Source organism: Anomaloglossus baeobatrachus, unplaced genomic scaffold (assembly GCF_048569485.1).
Source record: "Anomaloglossus baeobatrachus isolate aAnoBae1 unplaced genomic scaffold, aAnoBae1.hap1 Scaffold_111, whole genome shotgun sequence".
Taxonomy (NCBI): domain Eukaryota; kingdom Metazoa; phylum Chordata; class Amphibia; order Anura; family Aromobatidae; genus Anomaloglossus; species Anomaloglossus baeobatrachus.
In genome coordinates this window covers 533,900-554,411 of record NW_027441881.1, presented here as the reverse complement: position 1 = coordinate 554,411, position 20,512 = coordinate 533,900, and the positions used below count along the sequence as shown (strand labels likewise).

General features: G+C 42.4%; 1 protein-coding gene across 1 annotated transcript in view; it reads left to right on the top strand.

Annotated features, from left to right (window-relative positions):
- Positions 1-18,796: 18,796 nt before the first annotated feature.
- Positions 18,797-20,512, top strand: part of LOC142260486 (E3 ubiquitin/ISG15 ligase TRIM25-like) — a 46,889-nt gene continuing 45,173 nt past the window's right edge. Inside the window, exon 1 of the mRNA XM_075331955.1 lies at positions 18,797-18,895. The gene's annotated coding sequence lies outside the window, so the exon portion shown is untranslated. The remainder of the gene's footprint in view (positions 18,896-20,512) is intronic.

The window sequence follows — 20,512 nt, the reverse complement described above, 5'->3', positions numbered from 1 at the left end:
AGTGGCACAACTGATGCTGCAAAAAAGATCAGTTGTGTTTTTCTTTTTTACTGGGTTTTTTTTTACGACCGCCGGGCGATCAGCTGATCGTTCACAATAGCCAGCCACCGGGCGATCAGCTGATCGTTCACAATAGCCAGCCACCGGGCGATCAGCTGATCGTTTTGGCCGCTGGAACTGAATTTACAGTCATCATGGTTTTTTACTGTGCGCATGCTCACAGTAAAAAAACCAATCAGCCGCAGACAAAAAACGTTGCTCCCGCCGGATGGTCAGTCAGTAAACGACTGATCCGTCACGCGGCGGATGCAACACAGTGCCATCAGTCACAATCCGTCGCTAATAGAATTCTATGGGGGAAAAAAAAGGATTCCCGCAAAATATTTTTCAGGATACCGTAATTCCTCAAGGCGACGGATTGTGACTGATGCAAAGCAACAGAAGTGTGAACTTCGCCTATACCATACCCGGATTATAAGACACACCTCCATTCTTCCCCCAGTTTTGGGGGGAAAAAAGTGCGTCTTATAATTCGGAAAGTACGGTATAATATGCAAACAAACATCTAAGAAAACTATGGGCCGGATTCATCATTTGTGATTTCATGAAGCCAATTTTCTTATTTTGTCTTTTTTTGACGAATTTATTTTGCCCCAAAGTTTTCAAAATTTTGCACACAGTTCATGAATTTAGCAGAAAATAAAAATGTTCCATTTATTGCTTTAACTAGTATTTGTGACTAAAAAAAAAGTCACGAAAATGTGTCAAGGGGAAATTTTGTCTAGGAACCAGGGACTAATGCCGGCGTCACACGGTACAATATAACGGGCGATATGTCGTCGGGGTCACGTCGTTAGTGATGCACATTTGGCATCATCAGAGATATCGTACCGTGTGACACCTCCCAACGACTGTGAACGAGCAAAAATACCTTATCGTTGCTCGTTGACACGTCGTTCATTTTCAGAATGTCGGTCCTCCTTCTGTGCTCCGGCTGTTTATCGTTCCCGTGGCAGCACACGTTGCTCCGTGTAACACCTCGGGAACGACGAACACAGCTTACCTGCGTCCTGCCGGCAATGCGGAAGGAAGGAGGTGGGCGGGATGTTACGTCCCGCTCATCTCCGCCCCTCCGCTTCTATTGGCCGGCTTCCGTGTGACATCGCTGTGACTCCAAACGTCCCTCCCCCTTCAGGAAGAGGGTGTTCGCCGCCCACAGCGACGTCGCCTAGGGGGGGTAAGTGCGTGTGACGGGGTTAACTACTTTGTGCGCCACAAGCAACTAATTGCCCGTGACGCACAAACGACGGGGGCGGGTGCGATTGCTTATGCGATTGCACGATTTATCGTCCTGTGTGACGCCGGCATAACGTGAGATGTACCATAAAAAAGCAACATCCGGCTGGAGCTCTTTTCAGGGGCCTCTGTATCCCTCTTTAGTAACCTTTAGGGTAGGATTCCACTTGCGAGAAACTCACGCATATCTTGCATTGCATCACCTGGCATGGCCTACCTCTCTCTCGACAGGAGCGGGTCTGCTTCTGTATTTCTATGCAGCTGACCCGCTCCTGTCAGGAAAGAGGCAGGCCGTGCCGGGTGATGCGATGCGAGATAAGCGTGAGTTTCTCACAAGTGGAATCCTACTCTCATAATGAGTGTTGCCTACCCTCACTTCCTAGGTAGCTAAGGCCCCACTCACACTTGCGCTATTTTCACGCAAACGGAATCCGTCACTACTGTATTACAGTTCATTTATTTACAGTGTAAGCACGACACCATGTGGACACATGCGGGTAGTGCATGAGTCATGCTGTCGTTCTTCCACTGTAAATAAATGAACTGTAAACATTAGTGACGGAGTCCGTTTGCGTTGAAACAACGCAGATGTGAAACCAGCCTAAGTCACAAGCCTTTCTCCTAGGCTCCACAGCTTTTTCCTCCTCTGCCTGTCTCCATGTGTCTATTGCCAGGAAATGGGAAAACTATGCTCCCTATGTGCTGTCTGGTGCAGGGTATAGCGACGCCAGGGGGGAGTGCTTGATTAATCAGTCAAGAAATCACACGAGTTTCTGGTAAAGTAAGGCGCTGGTGGCCGGTTGCATTCGGGTCCCCCACCCAGGCTGGTGGTCTCTATAATTTTCCTCTGCACTGACTTTGTGTAAGATGGACTTCCTAGTCTGGAACTCAAGAGTCCGCTCCCGGCTGGATGTGGCCTAAAGAGCCGAGCCCGCAGATGCTGGCCCGTGGGATCTATGGGCCCTGGCGGTGACCTCTTATTCCTTTCGGTGGGCTGTTGTCTTCTATCAGGGACTTTGGGTGGGACAGGACCTATAATCCTGGCCTTAATCGGTTGGTTAACCAGGCCGCTTATTTCCGGTCCTGGTTTCAGGGTCCGAGTACCCCCCTTTGTGCTCCGGTTTCTGGGTCTGTTCCTGTGTTGGTACCGGCGGGCTACAACCCTGGCCCGGTACACCTCTGTTCTGCCAAGCCGTCTTCCCGTCTCCTGCTGACGGAGACCACCGTCTGCCATCTAGCCAGTGGCACCAGGGCTCCTACCCTGGCACCGTTCAACTTGAACTTTCTCTGCTGGAGCTACACTTAGCTTCAGCCCACACTCCTCTCTCCTTGAACTCCAAAACTACACTAACTACTGTTTTCCCACCCCAGGCTGTCTAGACCCCTGGGTGGGCTTGTCCAACGGCCTGGTCACGCCCACTGGTGTGTCTATCTTTCCCTAAGGGCCCCTTCACACGAACATGAAAAAAAGTACAGTTTTTTCACGTACGTATTAAAGGGGTGGTTTGCTCCCAGTGTACCGTGTTTGTGGCACATGCGTGTTCTCTGTGTGTTATACGTAATAACACACGGAGAGCGGAAAGCCCCGCCTTACCTGTGTCTTCCGGAGCTGTCTGTGGTGCTGAATGACAGTGTCCGGCACAGGCCACGCCCTGCTGACGCTGCTTCCGGCCCCCAGTGAAGAAGATGTGTTGTTCAAATTCACTGGGGGTTGGATGGAGGTGACAGCCGTGGCAGAGACTGCAAAGCTGGTGGAGGTATGTGCTTTTTTTTATATTTTTAAAATGACACGTGTGGGGGCGTGTCCTGGCTATGAAGGAGTGAGGACGTGACTTGTCTTAGCTCCTGCCACTGGACTTTATAACTGATGATCCACGCAACTGAGGACTCTGCAACACAGGCTATGCAGCGGAGGAGACGAGAGAGATCCCAGGGGTGCAGCAGCAGAGCTTCACAATCGGAGGAGAGAGGGATCAAACACTTTTTATCCGGGCCGGGGCAGAGAGAAGCTTCACAGGTGGCACCCAAGATGGCTGCTAAGGCTACACACGAGGTGAGCTCAGCGTGCAGCAGTGAGATGGCAGCTATGGAGATGCAGGGAAAGGCTCAGCAGCTGACGCGACTGAGAGGAGAGACCACCCGGAGTGAAGAGGAGATACAGAAGATAAGGCCAGACAGCCCAAGATTGCAGGTACAGGGGAAACCCGGAGTGAGAAGCACGGGGGAAGTGCCTGCTGATGTAAACAGTAGCCCTGAAGCCTGGAGGCCTCTGGAGGGGGAAGCAACGTCCTCTCCTATAACACACATGCAGGAGTGTGAGGAATTTCAGGAGGGGGGACACTGCACTGCAAATGAGTTACAGGTCCCTGACAGAAGTGAGACCGTACCCAGGGAGAAGCACAACATAAATCTAAAGCTACCAGATGCAGACAAGCATGCAGGGTCAGAGCCAGCCATAACAAAAACACAAGAGTCAGGAGTTCTGACAGAGCTTAATGAGATGCGGGCACGTTTCTCAGCTATACCCACCAGGGAAGATATGGAGGCATATATAACCAGATTGGAGCAGGCATACCGCACAGAGCTGTCAGCCCTGAAGGGGAGGTGGAGAGAGTGGACACCCAGAGTCAAGTGCAGGCAGCTAAAATTCAGAATATGGAGGACACTTCACAGGCCCACGGGGCACTATTAGAACAACACTCCCGCCAAATACAATACGTGGTTGAAGCAATGGATGATGCTGAAAATAGGGGCCGAAGAAACAATCTCAGAGTGCGCGGCCTGCCTGAGTCTGTCGAGTCCAAGGACTTACATGGTACCCTTCAAGTGATCTTCAATAATATTCTGGGTGAACCATCAAGCCAACCCCTGGAATTGGATAGAGCGCATAGAGCGTTGGGCCCCAAACCAGCCCAGAACGACCGACCTCGGGATGTGATCTGTAGGGTCCACCGCTATGTTATTAAGGAGGCCATTCTGTTTAAGCTCCGCAGTGGAGTATCACCATCGTATGAGGGGAGCCAAATCCAGATTCTACAAGATCTATCCCGTTTTACCTTACAAAGGAGAAGAGCTCTTAAACCTCTGCTGGACATTCTCCGCTCATACGAGTTTCCATATAGCTGGGGGTTCCCCTTCCGCCTGCAGGTTCGGCACGCGGGACGAATGCATGTTCTTCGGTCTCCGGCGGATTTACCCTCGTTCACCGCGGCCTTGGACATTCCATTAGTGCCTATAGAGGACTGGCCGGACTTTCCAATGGGGGGGAGTCACCGTCCCAGCCGGTGATCGGATGCGTGGCTCTCGTAGAGAAAGAGGAGGGAGGCCGGTCTGATGTATAAGAGAATGGTGGATTAAATTGTTCTAGTATGTTTTTGGTTATAAGATCACAGTACGATGGAGTCTATCCCCTGGTCCTGATGGGAATTTCGCGTTGTGGGGTTATTGTATCGCCCTGGACAGGGGGGTGGCGGGTTCCCTCCTTCCATCCTGGGTGTAATGGGGGGCGCCCCTCAACATTATAAGGTACAATACCCTCTCAAAGCCCCTTCTCCCTTCTTTATACAGAGCTTTAGTTGTGTTAAAAAATATACTCTTAAATATATTTTTCTTCAAATACGTAAAAGCGCATGAAAGAAAGGACTTCAAAAATGTAAAAAATAAATGTATTTTATCTATTTAAAAATGGTTGCCAGGGTTCAGTTACAGAAAGGAAAAATAATATACTTTGATAGCTTACGCAAAGAGTTCATTTAGTCCATACTGATCAATGGGAAATCTTTACCCATCTCTCTTTGGGTCCTGAATGGCAAGGCAGGGGGTGTCATCTCTTAGGCCGGACAGTGTGTCTTCATCTTGCAGCACTGGAGTCTTCTGACAGCAGGCAATGTGGAGGAGCGAGCAGTAGCCCCCTCCATCGTGTGTTATATACCAACTGTTCAATCCATATAGGGTGTTTAGTTGAATATAGTTCCATATGACGTAACCTTCCAGAAGCTTCTGGAAGCTTCGGGAAGAATATATAAATATCCTTCCATGTCAGCACTTATGTATATTCAATACGAATATTATAAGATGTATTCCTTATAAAAACTTAATTAATATACTATGCCCTCCAACATAAACAGAACTGTGAACTTGTATGTACTACTATAAAATATTTGATAACTAGATGTATTAATTTTAGTGCTTTTAACAATCCCCCCTTGAAGCGGGTGGAGTAACCCCGAGAATTAATACATCATTAAAATAACAAATCTTCTTTCCTTATTTGGTGATAATGGATTAATATCAATAATAATGATGAATAATAATCAATTTGGATTATTCATGTTGTAAGTTCAATAATATAATAATGTGGATTCATGTTATGATAGGCCGTGACTGATCAATCATATAAAAATATATAACTATACTTCGCTAGACCTAAAAAGAAATGCAAAAATCAAATCCGGTCACCATATGATGTCATCTGAGTTGATGTCTTCTTATCTCCGATGTAATCTGGCATAAACACAGTCTCTTAGAAATAAATCCTTTGATAAAAATGAATGGTTACCAATTTATACAGTCCCATATTGCGTTTATCATCGTTAGATCAAGTCCATAAACTTTATTCTTTATTACAAAGTCCATAGCCAATGTTGATAAACCACAGTTCATGAGTGTTAAAGAATAGCAGAAGTCTTTGATGTCTGTGCAGTGTAATTTACATTAGTCACCTTTATCCTCCATGCTGCCTGTTGTCAAATCCTGGAAGAGATGTTAAGACGTTCTTGGTCAGCACGACAGGGGTTAACTTTAACACGTCATTGCTCTTCTTAGTAACTTTAGGGAGGTCTTAATGCACAGACCATGTGTCATTGTCCATCCTTGAACCATAAGACCACTATGTTTCTGAGGTGCAAGCACGGTAAGTGTATTGTATGTTTCACAGTCTTATTTGAGACGTTACCTTTTGGACCTTTTTGCAGAATCCCTTTTAACTTTAGGAAAATTATAAAGTCTTTTTATCTTCTGTAATCTTGATTGACGACTTCATTCCCTAATCTAAATACCAAATATGGCAATAACTATCACTAATAAATGTCACAGCGTATCATAACTCTAATACTATAATACCATGTCATTATTATTATCGTAGAAGTATTAATATAATTGATACTTAGAATGATGTAATAATACTGCATAATGGTATAGACAATAGTATTCTCATGTAATGACCTTTTTTGTCATTGGTGCATTACCCTTCCAAACCCATAGGTGGCAATGTGTTGAATGTAACCAAAATATAATATAAAATATGAAATAATATAATGTGTACCTATAACATGTATCATATTATAAATATGAAAGGCAACAATGTGGCTTTTTAGTTAGATTATTTGTAAAATTATAAACCAAAGCAAATAACCTTTTAGAAAAGACTGGATGATTCCATCAAAACACAATAATACCCATTATAAATTATTATTGATTAAAAATATAATATATATTATTTGTAAATATAGGAAGGTAAACCTAGATGTACCTCGATCTTCCATCTTTATTACTCTAATTTAATTTATTTGATTTGTCTATTATTTATTAAATAACCTACTATAAGGAAATGTGTAACTATAAGTAATATTTCATCCTTATTGTGTTAACATACTAATATAAAAATAATGTATTACCAGAAAGTAAACAATTGTATATATTGATGAAGGAAGTATCTTTTCTTCCAAAAAATGGAACTTTTCCCTTTTAATATGATTCATATTTAATAAAGTAATATTCTTATATTAGATATTACTGAACTAAATATTGAAGTGTTTTCTCAATTGAGATATTTAAAATTTGAAGGAAAAAAATAAAAATTGTAGAATTAAGATTTTGATTAAAAATGTGAATATTAAATAATAATTAATATAAAAATTAGGAATAAAAGGAAAAATGAAAATCGGAATAAAAATAAAAATTAAAATAAAAATAAGGCCTTCTATGTATATAACACCTATGTCTTTAATAATACATAACCTTAATGTTACCAGTATCTTATAGGATTACCATACCTATCATATCAGCAACCTATAAAAATAATTAAGTCATGTAACCTTGCAAATAATACACTTCTCTTAGTATATAAATGCATTATGATATACTTCAAATATATTTTTTTTTCAATTCTTCCTTTGTACTTGAAATATTAATTATTAAAGTATCCTATAAACACATATATTTATCAAATATAAATGTGTGTGATTGAGACCAAACCTCTCCCTTTCAATATCATGAAATATGATATTATAAAAATTAATATGTTTAGATTAAATTAAATTAAAATTTGTGTGGTATATCTTCAAGACCATATTATAAATATCACTTCCATATTTGAAAAGAAAAATGATTACCAATCTATGTATCAGTAAAAGAAGTGACTTAACACAAAAGATCCTAACATCTCTATATTAAAGAAATATGTCTAAGAATAAGATATATATTCTGTATAAATTCCTTCATTATTTATACTTATGTACTATAACTTATTTATTCTAATAGTATACATACATGTATTATAACCTCGAAGTTAAAACAAAAATTCCCCTTTTTTTTTTTTTTCTCTCTGGATCCAAAGTACTTAACATTCACATTAGCAGCTGCTCCAACAATCAATCATTCATAGACACATCTATGCACACAAGACTGTCATGGTTCTTTAACATATACTTCTACATAGAAACTGACAGACACATATCCCTTTTTTTCCAATATTCTATGCGCATTTCAAAAATTATGTTACTAATTTGAAGTACTTCTCGAAAAAAACAAATTCCAATGTATTACATACTGTACATATGACCATGGAACAAACATTTATTATTAGCTTTAGTACCAAGTCACATGCTCTGGTTACGTGCAAAGAACACCATTCCAAAACAGCAAGCAGTTTTACTACACTCCAAAGCTCAGATTACATTTCTAATAACTCTAAAGAAGATGTATATATTTCATAAAAGAAACGTTAAAATAATAGTTCTCTGACAATTGGTACCTGAGAAAATAATAATTATTATTAATCATGCTTTCGCGATTAACCTTACACAAGAAAATATATGTTACCTGATTGAGGACAAGAACATATGTATAAATAAAAAGTTAATACTTCATCAATTTGCTTTACTGATAAATTCTGAGGGAAATAAAAGAATAAAATTATCATATTTATGATAAAAATGAAACACTTAAAATCCGTTACTTTCTCTTATTATTTTATTTTAAATATTATTATCCATATACAGAGATCAAATTATTAATTTATAACATTAAACTATCATTTTACTAAATGAAAATATGACCTTGATTTACTATCACTACCTTTAATATATATATATATATATATATATATATATATATATATATATATATATATATGCATTGATTCACTGTATATGAATAAACATATTTATCAAACAATAAAATTAATTTACCCAGAAATCCACTTTATTTAACTGAAGACCATACCTAATTTTTTCTTCAAAGATTCGATTTATTAGATTCACTTTGAACTTATAGGAATCTCTGAACTTATGTAATTCAAGGTTTTCTCTTAAATGAGAGAGAATGTCTCCCAGCTGTCGCTGGCGGTCAAATCCTAACCCAGGGAAAGAATCTGCACAAGACACCTGTTTCTGTCTTTCCCAACTTTTACTCATCATTTGTCTGGGATCATCAATCCCAGTGACCAAACCCTCCACTGGAGACAAGGGTTTTTCCTGTGAAAAAAGATTTTTAGATGATAAAAATTGGGATGCATTGTATGGTTTGTAACACGTATGCATCTTCCTTCGAATTTCATACACCCTGTCACAGAAATATCTGGATCTGGGAGACACTGTTGGTTTTTCAGAATTAATTAATTTCTGTTTTGATTGACTTTGGTGGCTTCTAACAAAATCGATAAATGTCGTACATTCGAATAGGGACTTTTTATTTAATGCCACCGCACAGGCGGCATTGTCAAGGAAATTAAATTTCTTGATGAATAAATGTATCATTCCATCCAATCTGACATTTGGAATGACCGCCCTATACAAGCGTTCAAAAACGGACATAAATGAGAACGTACTCTCATTCTGTTCAATTTGTAATTCCTTCAACATCTCATAATTTGGATCAGATTCATTCCTTGCACAGAAGATGAGATTTTTCAGCCTTATGATATCGTTATCATTTGAACAATCAAATGTCTCATTGTCAGAAGACTTTTTTAATGTCAATTGTCTAAAGAAATGCTGAGGTATCCACATACGGAATAACTGATTCGTCTCACTATTGGTTAAATTTAACTTCTCAATGGAACTTTCAAATATCTCTGAATTTCTGCAAACATGTATTTTAGGATTATATGCGGGAATTAATTTGCATATGTCCAATAAATTTTTTCTAAGTTTAATCCCTAACTTAGCCTGTTCTATTTTTAGAAACTGATCGTCGCCATTTTCTCTCTGCACGTGTCCTTTCTGCACGTCTCCCACTCTGGCTCCTCCCCCTTCTGGCTTCTCTACGTCATTTCCTGCTTCTTTCTCAGTATGTTGAAAGGCACCTTGATTAGGTAGCACGTGTCTGCCGCCATTATCAAAATCTGATTTATCATTTCCAACATTACAGTCAGAATTCACCATATCACTGATTGACATTCCAGGTTCTAAGCAGTCTTTGGATTTTTCTATCACTGACTCTCCTGACAATTCAGGTTGTCTATTTCCACCATTTTTACATTTTTCTACTATTAACTTGTGAAAATCATAGACTAAATGACAGACATTTCTGATTTTCTGTTTCTCTCTATTAAAAGACCTTGCACATTCTATACGTGAATTCTCAAGTTCACACTCCCTATAAAAGCGTAACCAAAGCTCTTCCACATTAGAAATGTCTGAATAAGTGAACTGAAGTTTACTTTGCTTAACATATGAAGAGATAAAATCCATTTTCTTACCTGAACTGATCAGATGATCTTCTAAGACTTGATTCACCTTCTTCAACACGTCCAATACTTCTTATGGACTGGCTTTATCTTTCTTGCTCAAAAATACGTCAAAAGTTAACTTCTGAGGCTTTGTAAAGACTTTAAAGTTCATTCAAAAAAACTTTCATGCAACTTGACTTATACGTATTTCCTAGGTTCTGCGTGATTTTTATAAATTGTCGATTCCTGATCCTTTGCAGGAGATACTTAAGATACTTATTACTTCGACCCCCCTTATGCAAAGTGAAGGAACAACAAAAAATGTAAAAAAACCACGAATAGCTGGCTCACCAAATGTTAAAAAATATACTCTTAAATATATTTTTCTTCAAATACGTAAAAGCGCATGAAAGAAAGGACTTCAAAAATGTAAAAAATAAATGTATTTTATCTATTTAAAAATGGTTGCCAGGGTTCAGTTACAGAAAGGAAAAATAATATACTTTGATAGCTTACGCAAAGAGTTCATTTAGTCCATACTGATCAATGGGAAATCTTTACCCATCTCTCTTTGGGTCCTGAATGGCAAGGCAGGGGGTGTCATCTCTTAGGCCGGACAGTGTGTCTTCATCTTGCAGCACTGGAGTCTTCTGACAGCAGGCAATGTGGAGGAGCGAGCAGTAGCCCCCTCCATCGTGTGTTATATACCAACTGTTCAATCCATATAGGGTGTTTAGTTGAATATAGTTCCATATGACGTAACCTTCCAGAAGCTTCTGGAAGCTTCGGGAAGAATATATAAATATCCTTCCATGTCAGCACTTATGTATATTCAATACGAATATTATAATATGTATTCCTTATAAAAACTTAATTAATATACTATGCCCTCCAACATAAACAGAACTGTGAACTTGTATGTACTACTATAAAATATTTGATAACTAGATGTATTAATTTTAGTGCTTTTAACAAGTTGCAAATCAAAATATATATAGTTAAAAGTTGTTTTTTAGTCCAGGGCAGGGGGCTCCTTTGTGGAAAGTTCCCTCCCTGATTGGGATAACACGCCACAGGGTAGTGGCGTAGGATTAACATCCCTGGTATATAGAGATTCTTATTTTTCTGCATTTACCTCTAGTTTATTTGACCAAGTATAAGGGTCACGTTACGACCCTACAGGCAAGAGGTGCTTTGACCTTTTTGCCTACGGTACTCTCTCTTTGTTTGTAGTTTCCTTCATATACTTAATCCTTCTACCCCCCCCTCTTTTTTTTTTTTTTTTTCTCTCCTAACCTTTTCTATTCTCTCCACCCACACCTCTCTTCCCATCCCCATCCTCTGACCCTACTTCCCGGTTCCTCACCGTTCCTCCTCCTCAGAATGACGCAGATTACCTTTGGCTCATTGAATGTGAGGGGCCTCAATGTCCCGCAAAAACGGTCTCAGGTATTCTTTGACAAGCATAAGAAACGAGTCCATATATTATTGATTCAGGAAACACATTTCAAAACTGGTCACCTCCCTAACTTTAAAGACAGATATTACACCAAATGGGTCCATAGCACCAACCCAGAGTCAAAATCAAAAGGGGTGTCTATAGGCATCCATAAAGCCCTGGTGCACACTGTTCTGGACACGAGAGTGGACACTGAGGGAAGATTCATTTTTCTGAAAATTAATGTTAATTCATCTATCTTTACCATTGTCAATTGGTATTTACCAAACAGAGATCTGGCGACGTCCTGCTCCTCTCTCCTGTCATCATTGGATGAATTCGCAGAAGGGACCGTGATCGTGGGTGGCGATTTAAACTTCACTTTGGACCCTAAGGTAGATACAACTTCGGGACACAATTTTCTCTCTCTCAGAAAGCTAACAAAAGTTAAACGCTCAATACAAGAGCTTCGATTGGTAGATGTGTGGAGAACGTTACACCCAGTGGAGCGTGACTACACATACTTCTCCCCGGCTCACTCCTCGTACAGCCGCATAGACCTGTTTCTTGTGAGCCAAAAGGCTCTGACTTGGCAGATACAGGCCTCTATAGGCAGTATATCCTGGTCTGACCACGCTCCTATATTCCTGAGCCTTACTATCCCAGATGGGGCAGGGAGGCCGTGGTCTTGGCGGCTGAACGATAGTCTGCTTGGGGATCAGGGGTGCATGAAGGATCTACAGAACACGATTGATGAATTTTTAGAAATACACTCAGAAGACCCCACAGCCCTTCCCGTGCAGTGGGAGGCACTTAAATGTGTGTTGAGAGGGGTTTTGATCAAACATGGGGCTAGGCTTAAGAGAGAGAGAGAGCCCAAACCATTTTGTCCCTACTTCAGAATATTTCAGATCTGGAAAGGGCCCATAAGAAGACATTATCACCTTTGACACTGGCGGAGCTAGTCAAAAATAGAGAGGAGCTTAAATCGATTCTCGACCGACAGTATGAGCGACATAGGACTAGAATAAAAAGATTCCTCTATGAGTATGCAGATAAATGTGGTAGACCACTAGCTAGGATTCTACACCCTAGGGGAGACCCCAGCCACATTCCCATGATTAAACAAGCAGACGGCTCTTCGACTCAGAACCCAACTCTCATCGCGGAACAGTTCCAAAAGTATTATAGAGACCTATATAACATAAAGGGCAAATTTGGAGACATGCCACATGACGCATTAGAAAATAAAATAAACGACTACGTATCCAGAACGGCCCTACCGGTTATACCCAGCGCTGAGGTTGAAAATTTAGAGACGGACTTTACAGAAGCAGAAGTGGCATCTATCATTAAAGAATCTCCCTCAGGCAAAAGTCCGGGTCCAGATGGGTTCACCCCTAAATTTTATAAAATATTCCAAACTCAGCTATCCCCGTTCTTGACTAAAGTATTTAATTCCATCTCAGAAAATTCCCAATGGGTGGCGCAATCTCTCGAAGCCCATATATGTGTTATCCCCAAACCGGGGAAGGATCACATGTTAGTTACAAATTACAGACCCATTTCACTGATCAATCTAGACCTAAAACTTTTTTCCAAAGCCTTAGCCAACAGACTTGCTCCTTCCTTGCCCGGGATAATACACACAGATCAAGTGGGGTTCGTACAAGGTCGGGAGGCGCGTGACAATACCAACAAACTGTTCCTCCTGATGACCCGGTCGAGGGCTCATTCTCTTCCCATGTGTTTACTCTCAGTGGATGCGGAGAAGGCCTTTGACCGGGTAAGTTGGAATTTCATGATGGCCGCTCTAAAGCAGGTGGGTTTGGGCAAAAATTTTTTAGATAGGATTGCGTCCCTTTATTCGAGACCCTCAGCAAAAGTTAGGACAGATGGGTTTCTGTTGTCATCGTTTCAGGTCCACAATGGAACAAGGCAAGGATGTCCATTGTCACCTCTGCTCTACGTCATTGTCATGGAGCATCTCGCGGTCGCCATAAGAAATAATGCTAGTATCCATGGGATAGAGGCCGGGGGAGGGAATCGCAAGTTAGCTTTATTTGCTGACGACCTTCTCATGTTTATTTCCCAGCCACACATATCCTTCCCGTCTTTGCTCAAAGAGTTCGAGGAGTTTGGTAACTTAAGTAATTTTAAAGTGAACTTCTCTAAATCAGAGGCTATGAATGTGACCCTGTCGGCGGAAGATCTAGCCCGTACAACCCAAAATTTTCCCTTTAAGTGGCAACCGTCAGCTATAAAATATCTGGGGGTAGTTGTACCTCGGGATCCAACAAAAATTATGCATCATAATTTTCTACCCCTGTTAGAGAGGACAATTAGGGATTTAAAGAAGTACGACAAAAAAAGACTATCGTGGTTTGGGCGTATCAACGCTATTAAAATGGATGTTCTTCCTAGGTTTCTTTTCTTGTTCCAAACGGTACCTATTCAGCTGCCGGGGAGTTACTTTTCCAAAATTCGGACGGCTTTGTCAAGGTTCGTTTGGGGGAATGGGAGACCTCGGACAAGCATAAAAACTCTTACCAGACACAAAAATAATGGAGGGGCAGGGCTCCCAAATTTCCAGTTATACTACAGGGCAACTATTCTAACGAGGATAATGGATTGGCACTTCCATAGGAACTCGAAACAATGGGTCGCGATCGAACAGGACGGATTGGGAGTCCCTTTGCACTTCCTCTCATGGATGGGAAAGGAGAGTAGGTCACAGATAGAGAAGGGAATGGAGTTTATTTGGACAGTGATGGGGACGTGGGACGGTGAGGTTAAGAGGGGTTCTCTCTCACAGGGGAGGGGTCCACTTACCCCCCTCTTTGGCAACCAGGAGTTTCCTCCGGGGCTTCATTCCAATAAATTTCTGGGATATGCTCGGGTGGAGGAAACTCGTTTTTTTCATGTGCTCCAGGGAAATACCCTGCCCCCTTATGCATCTCTACGGGCCACAGGGAGAGAGGTTTCCTGGATAGAATATATGCAGCTGAAATCGTTTCTATCCAACCAGGACAGGGAGAGGAAGTTGAGGACCCCCCCTACTCCATTTGAGAAATTGTTCTTGCAGGGTTCGTCACCTGGGCATGTCATCTCTCTTATTTATAAAATGCTGAACCAGAGAGACATGTCGGACAAACCCAAATTTGTCTATAGATGGGGAGAGGAACTGGGAGAGGACATTTCGGAGGACAGATGGAGCAGGGCGTTTCTGTGGACCCACAAACTTTCTCTGGCTTGTGCCGCCCAAGAGAAAAACTATAAAATTCTCACAAGGTGGTACCAATACCCGACCAAATTGCATGCTATCTTTCCCTCAGTGTCCGACATGTGCTGGAGATGTGGTACAGAAAAAGGGTCTATGTTACATATATGGTGGAGCTGTGCTAAATTGCAACCATTCTGGGACTCAGTGTTTTCTCTGTATAAAAAGATGAGTGGGGGTGAGGTGGAGAGATCTCCCCAGGTGGCCCTGCTTTCTATCCTCCCAGGTTCATTCAAGTCACAAAAGAGGGACCTGCTGCGATTTTGTTTAGCAGCAGCCCGTATAATTATTCCCAGATACTGGAAACAGACTAGATGCCCCACGTTAGCTGACTGGGTAGAGGAGATGGCAAACCTCCAGAGAATGGAGGAACTCACAGCTGAACTTAATGGGCTCACGGAAAAATTTATCACAGTGTGGGGACCGTGGATTACGTTCATGGAGTCTCCTGAGTTCACGGTGAGTCTGGCAGGTTATTTGGGATGAGAAATGGTGACATACCTTGTCTTCCCCTCTCCCCACACACTTTTTTCCCCCACCCCCTCTTTACCCTACTTTCTTCACTCTATTTGATTCCTTCTTTTCTAAGCTTATATCTGTTCTTTTTTTTTTTTTCTAGTTTTCTACTTTTTCTTAAATGTTTATTCAATAACTTAAAAGGGGATTGTTTTATGCTGAGAGTGGTCTTGTCAATTATCAGGAAGACATGTTTAGCTGGAACTCTGATTTCTAGTGTATGGTTTGTCATGGAGTGTTAGCATAAGGATAGCTTATAGAGTTCCAATGAAATCTACAATGTGATGTTATTTTTGTCATTCCGAAACTGAGAAATCACTGTTTATGTTTTATAATCTTTATAAATGTTCAAGATGTATGCTTGATTTATAAACTTAATAATAAAACAGATTTGAAATAAAATGACACGTGTGTTTCTCCGGCACGTGTCACATGGGCCAGTATCCACACTACATCCGTGTGGTACGTGTGCGGGCCGCGTGACACCCTTGCTGCCGGAGAAAAATGGACATGCCTCTGTATGGAGCACACGGTCACACGTCTGCTCCACACGGAGGCACGGGCCAATGGCTGAACACGTGCGTGCACATAAACCCATTGATTTTAATGGGTTTACGTGTGCCCGTGTCTCCGGTACATGCGGGCACTGACCTAGCACGTACCGGAGACACCTGTGTGTGAAGGGGGCCTAAGGGGGGGTGACTAGGGTTTCAGGTCGACTGTGTTTTTCCTAAATAAGGGAAGGTGTTGTGCGGGGACCTATCTATGACTACCTAGTTTTGCCAGGGCGTCACACCTATACTATCAGGCAGCATGGGTACCCCATTCAGAAATGCTCGATCTAGCAAAATATAAAATCAATTGATCTGATTGTCACACAGCGCGGCGAGAAAATAATTCCTAACTGAGCTGCGCCTATGCTCTGGAACACACTACCAAGAGCAATCCGATTAATTCCCAACATCCACACCTTTAAGCGGGCCCTAAAAACGCATTTCTTTAGACTAGCCTATCCCCTCACTGCCCTAATCTAATCTAGTCCCTTTCTGCCCTTCATAACAAAATTTTTACTTCCAATTCTTGTCCCCTGTACCTGTATAAATTCTGGCCGATGACGGGTTCATGCAGCTGGTTTTGAATCCCCTATTAAATCGATGGCTGGACCATATATGACAAGCTTTTCTCCCCCATTCACCTTTTGTGCCTCCCCTATTCCCTCATAGACTGCAGCTTACGAGCAGGGCCCTCACTCCTCCTGGTATCTTAAGGCTATGTGCGCACGTTGCATAAATTCATGCAGTTACGCTGCGCTTTGCAGCGCAGCGTAACTGCATGCGTACTGCGTCCCCTGCACAGTCTATGGAGATTGTGCAGGGGCCGTGCGCATGTGGCGTTTTAGTGCGCAGCGCTTCGGCTACTGCCGAAGCGCTGCGCAAAAAGAAGTGACATGTCACTTCTTCCGTGTGCTTTGCCGGCAGCTCCTGCTCTGTCTATGGCAGGAGCTGCAGGCAGAGCGCACGTTCTCGCCGGCACCATGCGCTTCAGAACGGAGCTTTTCAGCTGCGCTCTGAAGCGCACCTTTTACGGTGCTGAGCTAGTACGCAACGTGCGCACATACCCTAATAGTGTTATTTTGTATTGTCTCATATTGTCTGTACATGTCCCCTCTGAACTGTAAAGCGCTGCGGAATATGTTGGCGCTGTAGAAATAAAACTTATTATTATAACTCAAATAGTTTTTTTTGGTCGCAGAAACATCCATTAAGATGCAAAAACAGGTGATCAAAACATCTCATCTGTGCAAAAATTGTAAAAATGTCAGCTCAAGATGCAAAAAAAGAAGCCATCACTGAGCCCCAGATCCTGAAAAATGAGAACGCCACAGGCCTCGGAAAATGGCAACAAAAGCACAATTATTTTTTTGGGCAAAATTCTGAATTTTTTTTCACCACTTAGATAAAAGTGAAACTATCCATGCTTGGTGTCTACAAACTCGTACCGACCTGGGAAATCATAATGCCATATAGTGAACATGTTAAATACCCCCCCCCCCCCAAATAACTGTGGATTTGCACTTTTAATATTTTCTCTTTTTTCAGTACAATATATGGTTAAACGAAAGGTGTCATTCAAAAGGACAACTCGTCCTGCAAAAAAACAAGCCCTCATACGGGTATATTGACATAAAAATAAAAAGGTTATGGCTCTTGGAAGGAGGAAAAAACGGAAAATCGCCAAGGGGAGGTGGTTGAAGGGGTTAATAGTAATATTTGTAAAGGGTATCAACTATCCCTCTTTCATACACTTGTTAGTAAAATATCTGGCTTTGGGAAAGCTGGGTGATAACTGTACCTATTTCTCGGCTGACACAGCTTTCCCAGTGTTCGGATTAGATGCGGGGCCCAGGATCCTGGGGTGACTGTGACTCCTGCACCCCGGATAGTTATACCGCTCTCTGTAATATCTGCTTGGTTCAGCAGCCGATGTATCAGTCTATATGTAATACACAGATATTTCCTTGTATATTGGAGCAGTTGTATTATTATGTGTGTGTGTGTGTGTGTGAGTGTAAACGCCTCAAGATTTGCAAATTAAAATGTTTACCCCTGAATCTATTTCTTTCTTCTCTATAGTAGCCCGGCCATATCTCCAGATCCTCACTGCGTCATTCCTTACATTTTTCTGGCTCCATCTCCTCCATACACGTTTCTGTGCTCAGTGTGAAGTGGGCGGTGGCCACTGGTGGCCATGTGACCTCTATAAACTACATTTCCCACAAGCCTCGGCTTCTTCTCCAGACTCACTGCTCTCATCCGTGTAAAGCTATATTAGCTGCTCCTCCATTGCTTGTGATAGGAGTAGTGATAGGAGGTTCTGTGTATAGTCCAACCGCCCTCCATCCTACAATTCTGTATGTGTATTAGATATTTTCCCTTATGTGTCCTCTCCTATCTCTTTGTTTCCCATAGCAACCAATCACAGCACAGGTTTCATTTTACCAGAGCTGTTTAAAATATTAAAGCTGAGCTCTGATTGGTCGCTATGGGCAACAGAGACAGTTTCTCTTTCAGACAGTGTGGATGAAGGCCCAGTTGTGTTTATATTGTATGTATAGGCAGGAGGCGGCCATTATAACAAATATCAACATAAATATTCATGCTTTATATGAGAAAAAAACAGTGGTTTAGTTGCTGGTATGTCTGTGCTCGTTCGGCTTTACGGCACTTTCTGAGAGGATACTGTTATGTGTGACAGAAGTGGGAGCACAGTGTCAGTGTTGACTCTGTGTAGTGAAACGTGCGCACTATCACTGCAAAGTGAGAAGAGGATGACCACTATAGAAGAACAGCAGGTGTCTACTGAGCATGTGCGACCTGTCATGAAGGAACTACAGGACGTATCCATGGGCAACCAGGTAGGCAGAAGCCTTCGACATGCGGATTTCAGTGGGCGGCACTTTTGGAATTTGATTCATTTTACTACTTTATTTATTTCAGTATCTTAACCCCTTCATGTCTGTTAAAAGTTCATTTTTTATTAATACCCTGTATGGGGTGTATATATATATACACTGTATTTTGCAGTTTATAAGATGCATCACAAGTTTAGATAAAAAAAAAAGGGTGTCCGTCTTACAATTCGGTGGTGTCTTACAGAGAATGGGTATCAGCGGTGGTGGAGCGGGGTCACAGGAGGCAGGGGCGGTGGTGGAGCGGGGTCACAGGAGGCAGGGGCGGTGGTGGAGCGGGGTCACAGGAGGCAGGGGCGGTGGTAGAGCGGGGTCACAGGAGGCAGGGGCGGTGGTGGAGCAGGGCGATGCTGTGGGCGGTGCGGAGGGGGTAACACATGCTGGCTGCGGGTGCTGTGAGTGAGGCAGGAAACATCCAGAACTTTCGGCCGTGCGGGCTTCAAAGAAATGGCTCCCGGAGTCGGCGCATGAGCAGATTGTGATATCGGCTAGATGACAAGCTAGGATCTCATCTGCACACGCTACCTCCGGGCGCCATTTTCCTTAAAAAACAAGCAAAAAAACCCAACAAATTTCAGCCAATTAAACTGAGCAAAGGGGTTTAAAGTAAAAAGATGTCCAGGTATCACAATATAATCCCACCACCCACTGCTCAGAAATAACTATGGATGGAATTGCTTCAGGTTTAGCAAAACTAAGAACAATTCACAGAAGTCAGAACAAAATAAAAGGGATAAAACATATCTTCATTGTGAAAAACATAAAATATAGGGTGTAATGCAAAGGACAGGACACTAGATGGCAGCACACTGCAGGAGACCAGTGAGGGCAGATACAGCACAACACCAACAATTAGGCTATGTGCCCACGCTGCGGAAAATGCGCGGATTTTGCCGCGGATTTCTCGCGGAAAAGCCGCGGATTTCCCGAAAATCTGCAGCTCAGGCACTTCCCAGCCTATGGCATTCTGGAAATGCTGTGCCCACGCCGCGGATTTTTCCGCGGCGGATTTCGTGCGGATTTTGATCCGGAAAAATCTGCAACATGTCAATTATTGTTGCGGATTTTCATCCGGATTTTGGCTTTAAAATTGGGGGAAAAAAAAAAAAATACGCACCAAAATCCGCGGCAATTCCGCGGAAAATCCACACCTTTGAAAAGGTGCGGATTTTGCGGGAAAGCTGCGGATTTTGATGCAGAAAAATCCGCAGCTACATTCTCCCGTGGACACATAGCCTTACCGTATGTGACACAGATCAGGTGTCTCAGCAATAAAACACGTGTGGAGACAATATGGGCAAATAAATGAGGTACAGCACGAGCACAGCAATGCTGCTCACATAGACCATGGCCAAACTAACCCAAAGCTATGGGAGCAGAGCCCTTCCCCTGACAGTGGCCTGATGCCCCCTCCTGCCTTATGTGCAACCCCTGCAGCCCCTGCTCTGTGAGGAAGGAGACATGGAGCTCCTGAGTGGAGAGTGACTGTCAGAGCCGGGGCCATTGTGTGGAGCAGGGTTATCCCGGAGCTCACACAGAGACCGGGAACAACCGATGCTGCAC